Source organism: Palaemon carinicauda, chromosome 34, assembly GCF_036898095.1.
Source record: "Palaemon carinicauda isolate YSFRI2023 chromosome 34, ASM3689809v2, whole genome shotgun sequence".
Lineage (NCBI taxonomy): Eukaryota > Metazoa > Arthropoda > Malacostraca > Decapoda > Palaemonidae > Palaemon > Palaemon carinicauda.
Window position 1 is genome coordinate 5,466,389 of NC_090758.1, and position 12,500 is coordinate 5,478,888.

Sequence of the window (12,500 nt, forward strand, 5' to 3'; positions counted from 1 at the left end):
TCTCCTCACATAACCAGGAGATAACAAAAGATAACCGCTCAATTTAGTAATTTTCTTTCCTACAGAAAATAGCAAACGATTCTCCAACTATTTCTTAACACGATCTTATATAAGAAAATACTATTATAACATTTTTTTTATAGCCAGGCAAAGGCATGATATATATATATCTCCTCTCCTCTATCATCAGGTAATTTCTGCCAAGATACCTAAGATATATAAGAGGCTGATATGTATATATTTCTTTTGTGTGAAAATATCATCATAATATATTTTGTTCCAAGAAAAGGGTTAAAGAATGACCTTTTTTGTGTTGATGTTAATAATAATAATAATAATAATAATAATAATAATAATAATAATAATAATATATTTGTTTGAAATCAGTGGCTACCTCAGAAACATTATTCTGTAGTCTATTTTCTCGATAGCTCGGATATTCGCTGTTACTCATGGACATGAGTCGTGGTATAACATTTAAACTATATTTAACAGAATTTTGTAGATTTGAGAACAAACCCCCCAGAAGAATTCTGGGAGTTAAATGGCAGGACATGATTAGAAATGAAACAATAAGAGAGATTACTCAAGTGTCACATGGGGGTGAGATCATAGAGAGGGGTAGATGGAGATGGTTTTGGGCATGCACTTCGCACTCCCCAAGAGAAAAATAGTTCACCAATTTCATGTGTGATAATGCCACACTGGTTCAATTTTGCAATGACGATTCAGTACATGAAAGTATATAGGTTCAATATTGTAATTCATTTCAAATTGTTTCATTGAAATAATAGATTATTCAAATTAATGTAATTCAATATAATGTTCATCTTTATATAAAAACAACATATTGAATCTTTTGGAGAAAAATTATGATAACTGAGGTAATATGTTTATGAAGAAACTAAGAAAAAACTAACAATGATGTTTCTCAAATGCAAAAAAAAAAAAAATTAAATTTTTTTTCTATAATTGATAAACTACAGGGTGATTAAATTTTATAATCAGTTCATAATATTCACATTTCTATCATAAATTATATTGTACAAAGCTCACATCTTTAAAATGTAAAGTTGCAAATAAAAAAATACATATAAAAAGTCTTATACTATAAAATAATATATTCTTGTAAAATGAACTTTTTCTCCAAGGGCAATACTATCTGAGGTATAAAATAATTTGAATAACCATTTGCAATAATTAAAAAAAGGAAACTGGAGTTTATCACCATATAACTCCTCTGTTCAAAGTCCGTTTAAAGGTTTAAAAGGGCCGCTCATAAATGGCAGAGATAGGGGACAGTGATATTGCTCCTGGGTCTTCAAGAGAGAATTTGAGGATTATTCTGATATCGATCCTAAGGTTCTTGGGCCTTCAAGAGATGATTTGAGGGATCTTTCTGATATTGATCATGAGACTCCTGGGGCATCAAGAGAAAATTTTAGGATTATCTCAAATATCGATCATGAGATTCCCTGGGGTTCCAGAGAAATCTTGAGGATTATTTCTGATATTGATCCTGAGGCTCCTGGGTCTTCAGGAGAGAATTTGAGGAATATTTTTTATATTGATCCTTGGGCTCCTGAAGTTTCAAGCGAGTTATGAGGAATCTTTCTGATATCGACCCTGATGCTGCTGGAGCTTCAAGAGAGAATTTGAGAAATCTTTTTAATAAGATCATGAGGCTCTTGACATTTCAAGAGAGAAATTGAGGAATCTTTCTGATATCAATCCTGAGACTCCTTGGGCTTCAAATGAGAATTTCAACATTCTTTCTGATATAGCTCCAAAGGCTCCTGGGTCTCCCGGAGAGAATATGAGGATTTTTTTTCTGATAGGATCCCAAGGCTCCTGTGCCATCAAGATAGAATTTGAGTTTTAATCTGATATCAATCCTGAGGCTCCTGGGGCTTCAACGGAGAATTTACGTATTATATCTGATATCGCTCCATGAGCTCCTAAGGCTTCAAGAGATAATTTAAGGACTCTCTCTGATATTAATCATGGGAATGCTAGAGCTCCAATAGAGATTTTGAGTTTCTCTCTGTTATAGAGCATGGGGCTCTTGGGCTTCGAGAAAGAATTTGAGGATTTTTTCTGATATCGATCCTTGGGATCCTGGGGCTTCATGAGATAATTCGAAAATTCTCTCATATATCGAACCTGAGGCTGCTGGGGCTCCATGAGAGAATTTGTGATTCTTTCTGATATCGATCCTAAAGCTCCTAGGGCTTCAAGAGAGAATTTGAGGTCTCTCTGATATCAATTAGGTGGATGCTGGAGCTCCAATGAGAAAATTTTATGATTCTCTTTAGTTATCGAGCATGGGGCTCCAGGGGTTTTAAATGAGAATTTGAGGATTCTTTTTGATGCCGATGTCGAGGCTCCTGAAGCTTCAAAAGAGAATTTGAGGATTTTTTTTATATCAATCCTGAGGCTCCTGGGGTTTAAAGAGATAATTTCAGGACTCTTGTTTTATATTGATCCCTAGGCTCCAATGGCTTATTGAGAGATATTTAGGATTCTTTCAGATATCGACCCAGGGGCTCCTGGAGCTTCAAGAGAACATTTTAGGTTTCTCTCTGATATTGATCATGAGATTGCCTGGGATTTCAGAGAGATTTTGAGGATTATTTCTGATATCGATCCTGAGGCTCCTGTGGCTTCCAGAGATTATTTGATGTTTTTCTTTGATATCAATCATGAGACTCCTGGGGCTTCAAGAGAAAATTTAAGGATTCTCTTAGATATCGATCATGAGATTTCCTGGGGTTCCAGAGAAAACTTGAGGGTTATTTCAGATATTGATCCTGAGGCTCCTGGGTCTTCATAAGAGAATTTGAGGATTATTTCTGATATCGATCCTTTGGTTCCTGGGCCTTTAAGAGATGATTTGAGGATTCATTCTGATATCGATCCTGGGGCCCCTGGGCCTTCAAGAGATGATATGAAGAATCTTTTTGATATCGATCCTGAGGCTCCTTTGGCTTCAAGAGATTATTTGAGGTTTTTCTCTGATATCGATCATGAGACTCCTGGGGCTTCAAGAGAAAATTTGAGGATTCTCTCAGATATTGATCATTAGAATCCCTTGGGATCAAGAGAAAACTTGAGGATTATTACTGATATTAATCCTGAGGCTCCTGGGTTTTCAAGAGAGAATTTGAGGATTATTTCTGATATCGATCCTAATGTTCTTGGGCCTTCAAGAGATGATTTGAAGAATCTTTCTGATATGGATCCTGGGGCTCCTAGTCCTTCAAGAGATGATTTGAGGAATCTTTTTGATATCGATCCCGAGGCTCCTGTGGCTTCAAAAGATTATATGAGGTTTCTCTCTGATATCGATCATGAGGCTCTTGAGGCTTCAAGAAAGAATTTGAGGATTCTCTCAGATATCGATCATGAGATTCCCTGGGGTTCCAGAGAAAACTTGAGGAATTTCTGATATTGATCCTTAGGCTCCTGGGTCTTCGAGAGAGAATTTGAGATTTCCTTCTGATATCAATCCTAATGTTCCTGGGGCTTCATGAGAGAATTTGATGATTCTTTTTTATATCGATCCTAAGGTTCCTGGGCCTTCAAGAGATGATTTGAGGATTCTTTCTGATATCGATCGTGAGGCTCTTTAAGCTTCAAGAGAGATTTTGAGGAATCATTTTGATATGGATCCTGGGGCTCGCGGAGTCTCAAGAGAAAGTTTTATGATTCTTTCTGATATCGATCCTTATGCCCCTGGAGGTTCAATAGAGAATTTGAGGACTCTCTGATATTGAACCTGGGGCTCCTGGTGCTTCAGGGTAGAATTTGAAGATTATTTTCTATATCGATTCAGAGGCTCCTAGGGCTCCAGGAAAAAATTTTGGGATTCTTTCTGATATCAATCCAGAAGCTCCTAGTGCCTAATGAGAGAATTTGAAGATTCTTTCTGATATCGATCCTTAGAATCCTGCAATTTCAGGAGAGAATTTGAAGATTCTTTCTGATATCGATCCTGAAGCTCCTAGGGCTTTAAGAGACATTTTGAGAACTGTTTCGGATATCAATAATGGTGCTGCTGGAGCTCCAAAAGAAGATTTGAGGATTCTTTTTGTTATCCAGTATGAGGCTTCTGGGGCTTTGAGGAACAATTTAAGGATTCTTTCTGATATCAATCCTGGTGCTCCTGGAGCTTCAGAAGAGAATTTGAGGATTCTCTTTGATATCGATCATGTCACTCCTGGGGCTTTCAGAGAGAATTTGAGAATTCTTTCTGATTTCAATCCTGAGGTTCTTGGGCTTCAAGAGATAATTTTATGATTGTTTCTAATATCGATCCTGAGGCTCCTGGGGCTTCAAGAGAGAATTTGTGGATTTTCTCTGATTTCAATCATGAGACTCCTGGGTTTTCAAGAGATAATTTAAGGATTATTTGTGATATTGATTCTGAGGCTCCTGGGGCTTCAAGAGAGAATTTGAGTATTTTTTCTGATAGCTATCATTTGGCTCTTGAGGCTTGAAGACAGAATTTGAGGATTCTTCCTGATATTGATCTTGAGGCACCCGCGGCTTGAAGAGACGGTTGGGGACTTTTTTTGGTAGTGATCCTGATGCTCCTGAGGCTTCAAGAGAGAATTTTAGGACTCTTGCTGATAAGATCCTGCAGCTTCTGGGGCTTCAGGAGAGAAGATGACCATTCTTTCTGATATCGAACCTGGGGCTCCTGTGGCATCAAGTGAGAATTTCAAGATTCTTGTTGATATCAATCCAGAGGTTCCTCGGGCTTCAGAAGAGAATTTGAGGATTCTTATTGATATTGATCCTGATGCTACTGCTGATTCCGGAAAAATTTGAGGATTCTTTCTGATATTGATCCTTGGGCTCTTGGGACTTCATGAGAGATTTTGAAAATTCTCTCATATAACGAACCTGAAGCTTCTGGGGCTTCATGAGAGAATTTATGATTCCTTTTGATATCGATCCTGAAGCTCCTAGGGGTTCAAGAGAGAATTTGAGGTCTCTCTGATATTAATTAGGGGGGTGCTGGAGCTCCAATAAGAAAATTTTACGATTCTATCTAGTTATCGAGCATGGGGCTACGGGGATTTCAAAGGAGAATTTGAGGATTCTTTTTGATGCCGATGTCGAGGCTCCTGAAGCTTCAAGAGAGAATTTGAGGATTTTTTATATCAATCCTGAGGCTCCTGGGGTTAAAAGAGATAATTTGAGGACTATTTTTTATTTTGATCCCGAGGCTCCAGTGGCCTAATGAGAGGTATTTAGGATTCTTTCAGATATCGACCCAGGGGCTCCTGGGGCTTCAAGAGAACATTTTAGGTTTCTCTCTGATATTGATCATGAGATTGCCTGGGATTTCAGAGAGATTTTGAGGATTTTTTCTGATATCGATCCTCAGGCTCCTGGGGCTTCAAGAGATTATTTGAGGTTTGTCTCTGATATCGATCATGAGCCTCCTGGGGCATCAAGAGAAAATTTTAGGATTCTCTCAAATATCGATCATGAGATTCCCTGGGGTTCCAGAGAAAACTTGAGGATTATTTCTGATATTGATCCTGAGGCTCCTGGGTCTTCAAGAGAGAATTTGAGTAATATTTTTTATATTGATCCTCGGGCTCTTGAAGTTTCAAGCGAGATTTTGAGGAATCTTTTTGATATCGACCCTAATGCTGCTGGAGCTTCAAGAGAGAATTTGAGGAATCTTTTTAATAAGATCCTGAGGCTCCTGGCATTTCAAGAGAGAAATTGAGGAATATTTCTGATATCAATCCTGAGACTCCTTGGACTTCAAATGAAAATTTCAATATTCTTTCTGATATAGCTCCAAAGGCTCCTGGGTCTCCCGGAGAGAATATGAAGAGTTTTTTTTCTTATAAGGATCCCAAGGCTCCTGTGCCATTTAGAGAAAATTTGAGTTTTTAATCTGATATCAATTCTGAGGCTCCTGGTGCTTCAACAGAGAATATACGGATTTTATCTGATATCGCTCCTTGAGCTCCAAAGGCTTCAAGAGGTAATTTAAGGACTGTCTCTGATATTAATCATGGGAATGCTAGAGCTCCAAGAGAGACTTTGAGGATTCTCTCTGTTATAGAGCATGGGGCTTCTGGGGCTTCGAAAAAGAATTTAAGGATTCTTTCTGATATCGATCCCGGTGCTCCTGGAACTTCAAGAGAGGATTTTGGGATACTTTCATATATCGATCTTGAGGCTCATTTGGGTTTGGAGAGATAATTTGAGGACTCTTTCTGATATCGATCACAAGGCTCCTAGGGCTTCAGGAGAGATTTTGAGGATTCTTTCTGATATCAATCCAAGGGCTCCTGGGGATTCAAGAGAGAATTATAGGATTCTCTCTGATATCGATCTTGATACTCACGAGGCGTCCAGAGAGAATTTGATGATTCTTTCTGATATGGATCCTGTAGCTCCTTTGTGTTCAGCAAATAATTTGAGGATTCTTCCTGATATCGATCCTGAGGCTCCTGGGGCTTTAAGAGAGCATTTGAAGACTTTTTCTGATATCAATCCTGAGGATCTTGGGGATTCAATAGAGAATTTGAGAATTCTTTGTAATATCGATCATGGGGCTCTTGGGGCTTCAAAACAGAATTCTGGTATTCTCTTGATATCGATGCTGAGACGCCTTGGGCTTCAAGAGAAAATTTGAGGTTTCTTTCTGATATCGATGCTGAGATGCCTTGAGCTTCAAGAGAGAATTTGAGGTTTCTTTCTGATATCGATTCTGAGGCTACTGGGGCTTCAGGAGAGAATTTTGGGATTCCTTCTGATATCGATCCTGAGGCTCCCTGGGTTTCAAGTGAGAATTTGAGGATTCTTTCTGATATCTAATTTGAAGTTCCCGGGGTATTAAGAGAGAATTTTAGGATTCTTCCTGATATCGATCATTAGGAGACTAGGGTTTCAAAAGAGAATTTGAGGATTCTTTTTTTATATAGATCTTGGGGTCCTGGAGCTTCAAGAGATAATTTTTGGATTCTTTTTTTTACCGATCCTGAGGGTTCTGGGCCTTCAATAGAGAATTTGGGAATTCTTTTTTGTTATCAATGCTGACGTTCCCGGAGCTTCAAGAGAGAATTTAAGGATTCTTTCAGATATCGATCCTGCGGAACCTGGTGCTTCAAGTTCAATTTGAGGCTTGTCTGTGATATCGATCATTAAACGCCCAATGCTTCCAGAGAGAATTTTAGGGATCTTTCTGATATCGATCCTGAGGCACCAGGAGCTTCAAGAGAGAATTTGAGGATTCTTTCTGATATCGATCCTGAGGCTCCTGGGCGTTCAAGATAGAATTTGAAGACTTTTTTTATATTGATCCCCAGGCTCAAGGGGCGTCAAAAGAGAATTTGAGTACAATCTCTGATAATGAAAGGCGATCTTGAGAATCCAAGTGATATTTAGAAGGTTCTCACTGATATCAATCCTGGGGCGCCTAGGGCTTCAAATGAGAATTTGATGATTTTTTCTGATCTCGATTGTCAGGCTCCTGGGGCTTCAAGAGATTATTTGAGGTTTCTCTCTGATAGTGATCATGAGACTCCTGGGCCATCAAGAGAAAATTTTAGGATTATCTCAAATATCGATCATGAGATTCCCTGGGGTTCCAGAGAAAACTTGAGGATTTTTTCTGATATTGATCCTGAGGCTCATGGGTCTTCAGGAGAGAATTTGAGGAATATTTTTTATATTGATCCTTGGGCTCCTGAAGTTTTAAGCGAGATTATGAGAAATCTTTCTAATATCGACCCTGATGCTGCTGGAGCTTCGGGAGAGAATTTGAGGAATCTTTTTAATAAGATCCTGAGGCTCCTGACATTTCAAGAGAGAAATTGAGGAATCTTTCTGATATCAATCCTGAGACTCCTTGGGCTTCAAATGAGAATTTCAATATTCTTTCTGATATAGCTCCAAAGGCTCCTGGGTCTCCCGGAGAGAATATGAAGATTTTTTTTCTGATAAGGATCCCAAGGCTCCTGTGCCATCTAGAGAGAATTTGAGTTTTTAATCTGATATCAATCCTGAGGCTCCTGGGGCTCCAACGGAGAATTTACCCATTATATCTGATATCGCTCCATGAGCTCCTAAGGCTTCAAGAGATAATTTAAGGACTCTGTCTGATATTAATCATGGGAATGCTAGAACTCCAAGAGAGACTTTGAGGTTTCTCTCTGTTATAGAGCATGGTGCTCTTGGGCTTCGAGAAAGAATTTGAGGATTCTTTCTGATATCGATACCGGTGCTCCTGGAACTTCAAGAGAGAATTTTAGGATACTTTCATATATCGATTTTGAGGCTCCTTGGGTTTGGAAAGATAATTTGAGGACTCTTTCTGATATCGATCACGAGGCTCCTGGGGCTTTAGGAGAGCTTTTGAGGATTCTTTCTGATATCAATCCTAGGGCTCCTGGGGATTCAAGAGAGAATTATAGGATTCTCTCTGTTATCGATCTTGAAACTCACGAGGCGTCCAGAGAGAATTTGATGATTCTTTCTGATATGGATCCTTTAGCTCCTTTGTGTTCAGCAAATAATTTGAGGATTCTTCCTGATATCGATCCTGAGGCTCCTGGGGCTTTAAGAGAGCATTTAAAGACTTTTTCTGATATCGATTCTGAGGATCTTGGGGATTCAATAGAGAATTTGATGATTCTTTGCAATATCGGTCATGGGGCTCTTGGGGCTACAAAACAGAATTCTTATATTCTCTTAATATCAATGCTGAGATGCCTTGGGCTTCAAGAGAGTTTGAGGTTTCTTTCTGATATCGATGCTGAGATGCCTTGAGCTTCAAGAGAGAATTTGAGGTTTCTTTCTGATATCGATTCTGAGGCTACTGGGGCTTCAGCTAAGAATTTTGGGATTCCTTCTGATATCGATCCTGAGGCTCCCTTGGTTTCAAGTGAGAATTTGAGGATTCTTTCTGATATCGAATTTGAGGTTCCCGGGGTATCAAGAGATAATTTTAGGATTCTTCCTGATATCGATCATTAGGAAACTGGGGTTTCAAAAGAGAGTTTGAGGATTCTTTTTTTATATAGATCCTGGGGTCCTGGAGCTTCAAGAGATAATTTTTGGATTCTTTTTTTTACCGATCCTGAGGGTTGTGAGCCTTCAATAGAGAGTTTGAGAATTCTTTTTTGTTATCAATGCTGACGATCCCGGAGGTCCAAGAGAGAATTTAACCCTGGATAGGTACGATGGGTCGTTTGCGACCCCGAGCGTAAAAAAAAAACAGGTTTTTCTCACGTGACTCACCCCTGTGACTGAATTTGTGGGTGATCGACCTGCAGGAGGTGTCTCCCCTACACGCTCTAGTAGTGTCCAGATGTGCATTGCTGTAGCTGTACTCCTTCCCCGATTTCCGAGACGCGTCGGGGTCGTTCGCGTCCGAGTTTACCCTTCTAAGGTAGTTTGCATAATTATCAAAGTTATTACGTATTATGGAATTGTCGTAGAATGGTGCAACTTGTATAGGTTATCAGTTGTGGAAAGTCTTGGTGGATTGTTTGGCTACCATGTGCATGTTTTTTTTTTTTTAGTTAAAATGTCGTTCATCACCACGAGGACCATTTTACCGCGAGTGCCCCTTTTTCATTTTTTTTCATTTTTTTGCCAAGTCATTTTTCCGTAAGATATTGCCAAATAGTGTCATAAAACTTTTGCTTGTTTAGTGTTGGAAAGTGTGTCTAGATGATCTGGCTACCCATGCATAACTTTGTTTTTGTCAGATACGACGTAGTTATTGGTATATTGGGTATTTAACTGCGGTTACCAATTTCTGTTTTTTTTTCAATATTTGTAAAAATTACTACGTAGTAAGGAATTGCCGTATATTATTCATTTTTTTTTTCATGTTTATGTGTTAGAAAGTGTGCCTTGATGGTTGGGCTAACACGTGCATGTCTTTTTTTTTATCTGAGATGTCGTATATTAGAATGTCGGGCATTTTACCGCGAGTGTCCCTTTTTAATTTTTTTTCATTTTTTTGCCAAGTCATTTTTCCGTAAGATATTGCGAAATGGTGTCGTAAAACTTTTCCTTTTTTAATGTTGGAAAGTGTGTCTAGATGATCTGGCTACCCATGCGTGATTTTGTTTTTGTCAGATACGACGTAGTTATTGGTATATTGGGTATTTAACTGCGGTTGCCAATTTCTGTTTTTTTTTCAATATTTGTAAAAATTTACTACGTAGTAAGGAATTGCCATATATTATTGATTTTTTTTCATGTTTATGTGTTAGAAAGTGTGCCTTGATGGTTGGGCTAACACGTGCATGTCTTTTTTTTTTATCTGAGATGCCGTATATTAGAATGTTGGGCATTTTTCCGCGAGTGCCCCTTTTTATTTGTTTTGCATTTTTTTGCTTAGTCATGTTACCGTAAGGAATTGGCAAGTAGTGTCGCAAAACTTATATTTTTATAGTGTTGGAAAGTGTTTCTAGATGATCTGGCTACCCATGCCTATTTTTTTTTAGCCAGATATGGCGTATATATAAGTATGTGTTCGATTTTCCTGTGATTGCCATTTTTTCGTTTTTTCCCATTTCTTTCAAAATTACTACGTACTAAGGAACTATCACAGAGTAATATTTCATTTATATGTTTATTTGTCGGAAAATATGCCTTGATGGTTTGCCTAGCACATGGCTGAAATTTTTTTTTTCTGAAATGCCGTATATTAGAATGGCCATTTTTCCACGAGTGCCCCTTTTTATTTGTTTTGCATTTTTTCGCTTAGTCATGTTACCGTAAGGAATTGGCAAGTAGTGTCGCAAAACTTATAATTTTATAGTGTTGGAAAGTGTTTCTAGATGATCTGGCTACCCATGCCTATCTTCTTTTTTTAGCCAGATATGGCGTATATATAGGTATGTGTTCGATTTTCCTGTGATTGCCATTTTTTCGTTTTTTCCCATTTCTTTCAAAATTACTACGTACTAAGGAACTATCACAGAGTAATTATTCATTTAGATGTTTATTTGTCGGAAAATGTACCTTGATGGTTTGCCTAGCACGTGGCTGAATTTTTTTTTTCTGAAATGCCGTATATTAGAATGTTAGCCATTTTTCCGCGAGTGCCCCTTTTTATTTGTTTTGCATTTTTTTGCTTAGTCATGTTACCGTAAGGAATTGGCAAGTAGTGTCGCAAAACTTATATTTTTATAGTGTTGGAAAGTGTTTCTAGATGATCTGGCTACCCATGCCTATCTTTTTTTAGCCAGATATGGCGTATATATAGGTATGTGTTCGATTTTCCGGTGATTGCCATTTTTTCGTTTTTTCCCAATTCTTTCAAAATTACTACGTACTAAGGAACTATCACAGAGTAATGATTCCTCTAGATGTTTATTTGTCGGAAAATTTTGTTTACTTTTTTTTTGATTGAATATCATCAAATTTTTTTAGCTAAAATATTGTTTTACATTTTTTTTTCGATTTTATTTCCCTTCAAAAAAATTTTTTTGGGTCAGAATTTTTATTTTATAGTCGTAAAATAATCGACAATTATCCAGCAACCCACCATACAATTTTTATGCATATCCAATAATAATTAGATTAGTAAATAACACCTTGAAATTGACATACCCTTCCTACATTTCAAGTGGCAGATTAGGGGGTCTGAGTCAGTGTGGTTGGCGGCCATTTTGTGGACATATCCGAAGCGTAAGCTGCCCTATCTATATATATTCTTGTTCCCTATAGAATTTGTGATATTTTGGTATATTTTTACCTGCATAAATATCATATTATATATTAAATATATGTATTTTTTTACGAAATTTCTAAGTACTCAAAAAATTAACTTTAGATATGGCCCCTGATATAAATGTAATTTACAAAATAATGAAGATTTTTTTACATATTTCTATTTTAGGATAACATATGTTTATTCCCTAAAAAAATTAGCCACTTCCTATTTCATTTGGGTACCCAAAAAAATTCATGAAATTTGGACAAATTTTTTTGGCCAAAAAAAGTTACCCTTTTTTTCTCATTTCAGATCTTCACCTCCATGGGTCTGACTTCATCCAAAATACATCAAGATGTGTCCTAAACATTCAAGAACCAATTCCTAAAAGGATTTGTGTATATATGTATAAACTTTTTTTTTATGAATTTTTATGTCAGGTCTTTTTTTTTCTACTTAATTTTTTAAAATATTTATAATAAATAGTTTTTCTGCAGATGGGTAGTATTTATCTTTACAGTTGTTTTAAGCATTCATTGGAGTTTTTCTTTGGCAAAAAAAAAAGGAGGTTACTGCAAAAACTGATTTTTCAAGAATTTTTTTTGGCGTCGGGGTCGTTCGCGTCCGAGTATACCCTTAAAGGGGTGTCCGAGGAGCGTACCTATCCAGGGTTAAGGATTCTTTCAGATATCGATCCTGCGGAACCTGGGGTTTCAAGTTTAATTTGAGTCTTGTCTGTGATATCGATCATTAAACGCCCAATGCTTCCAGAGAGAATTTCAGGGTTCTTTCT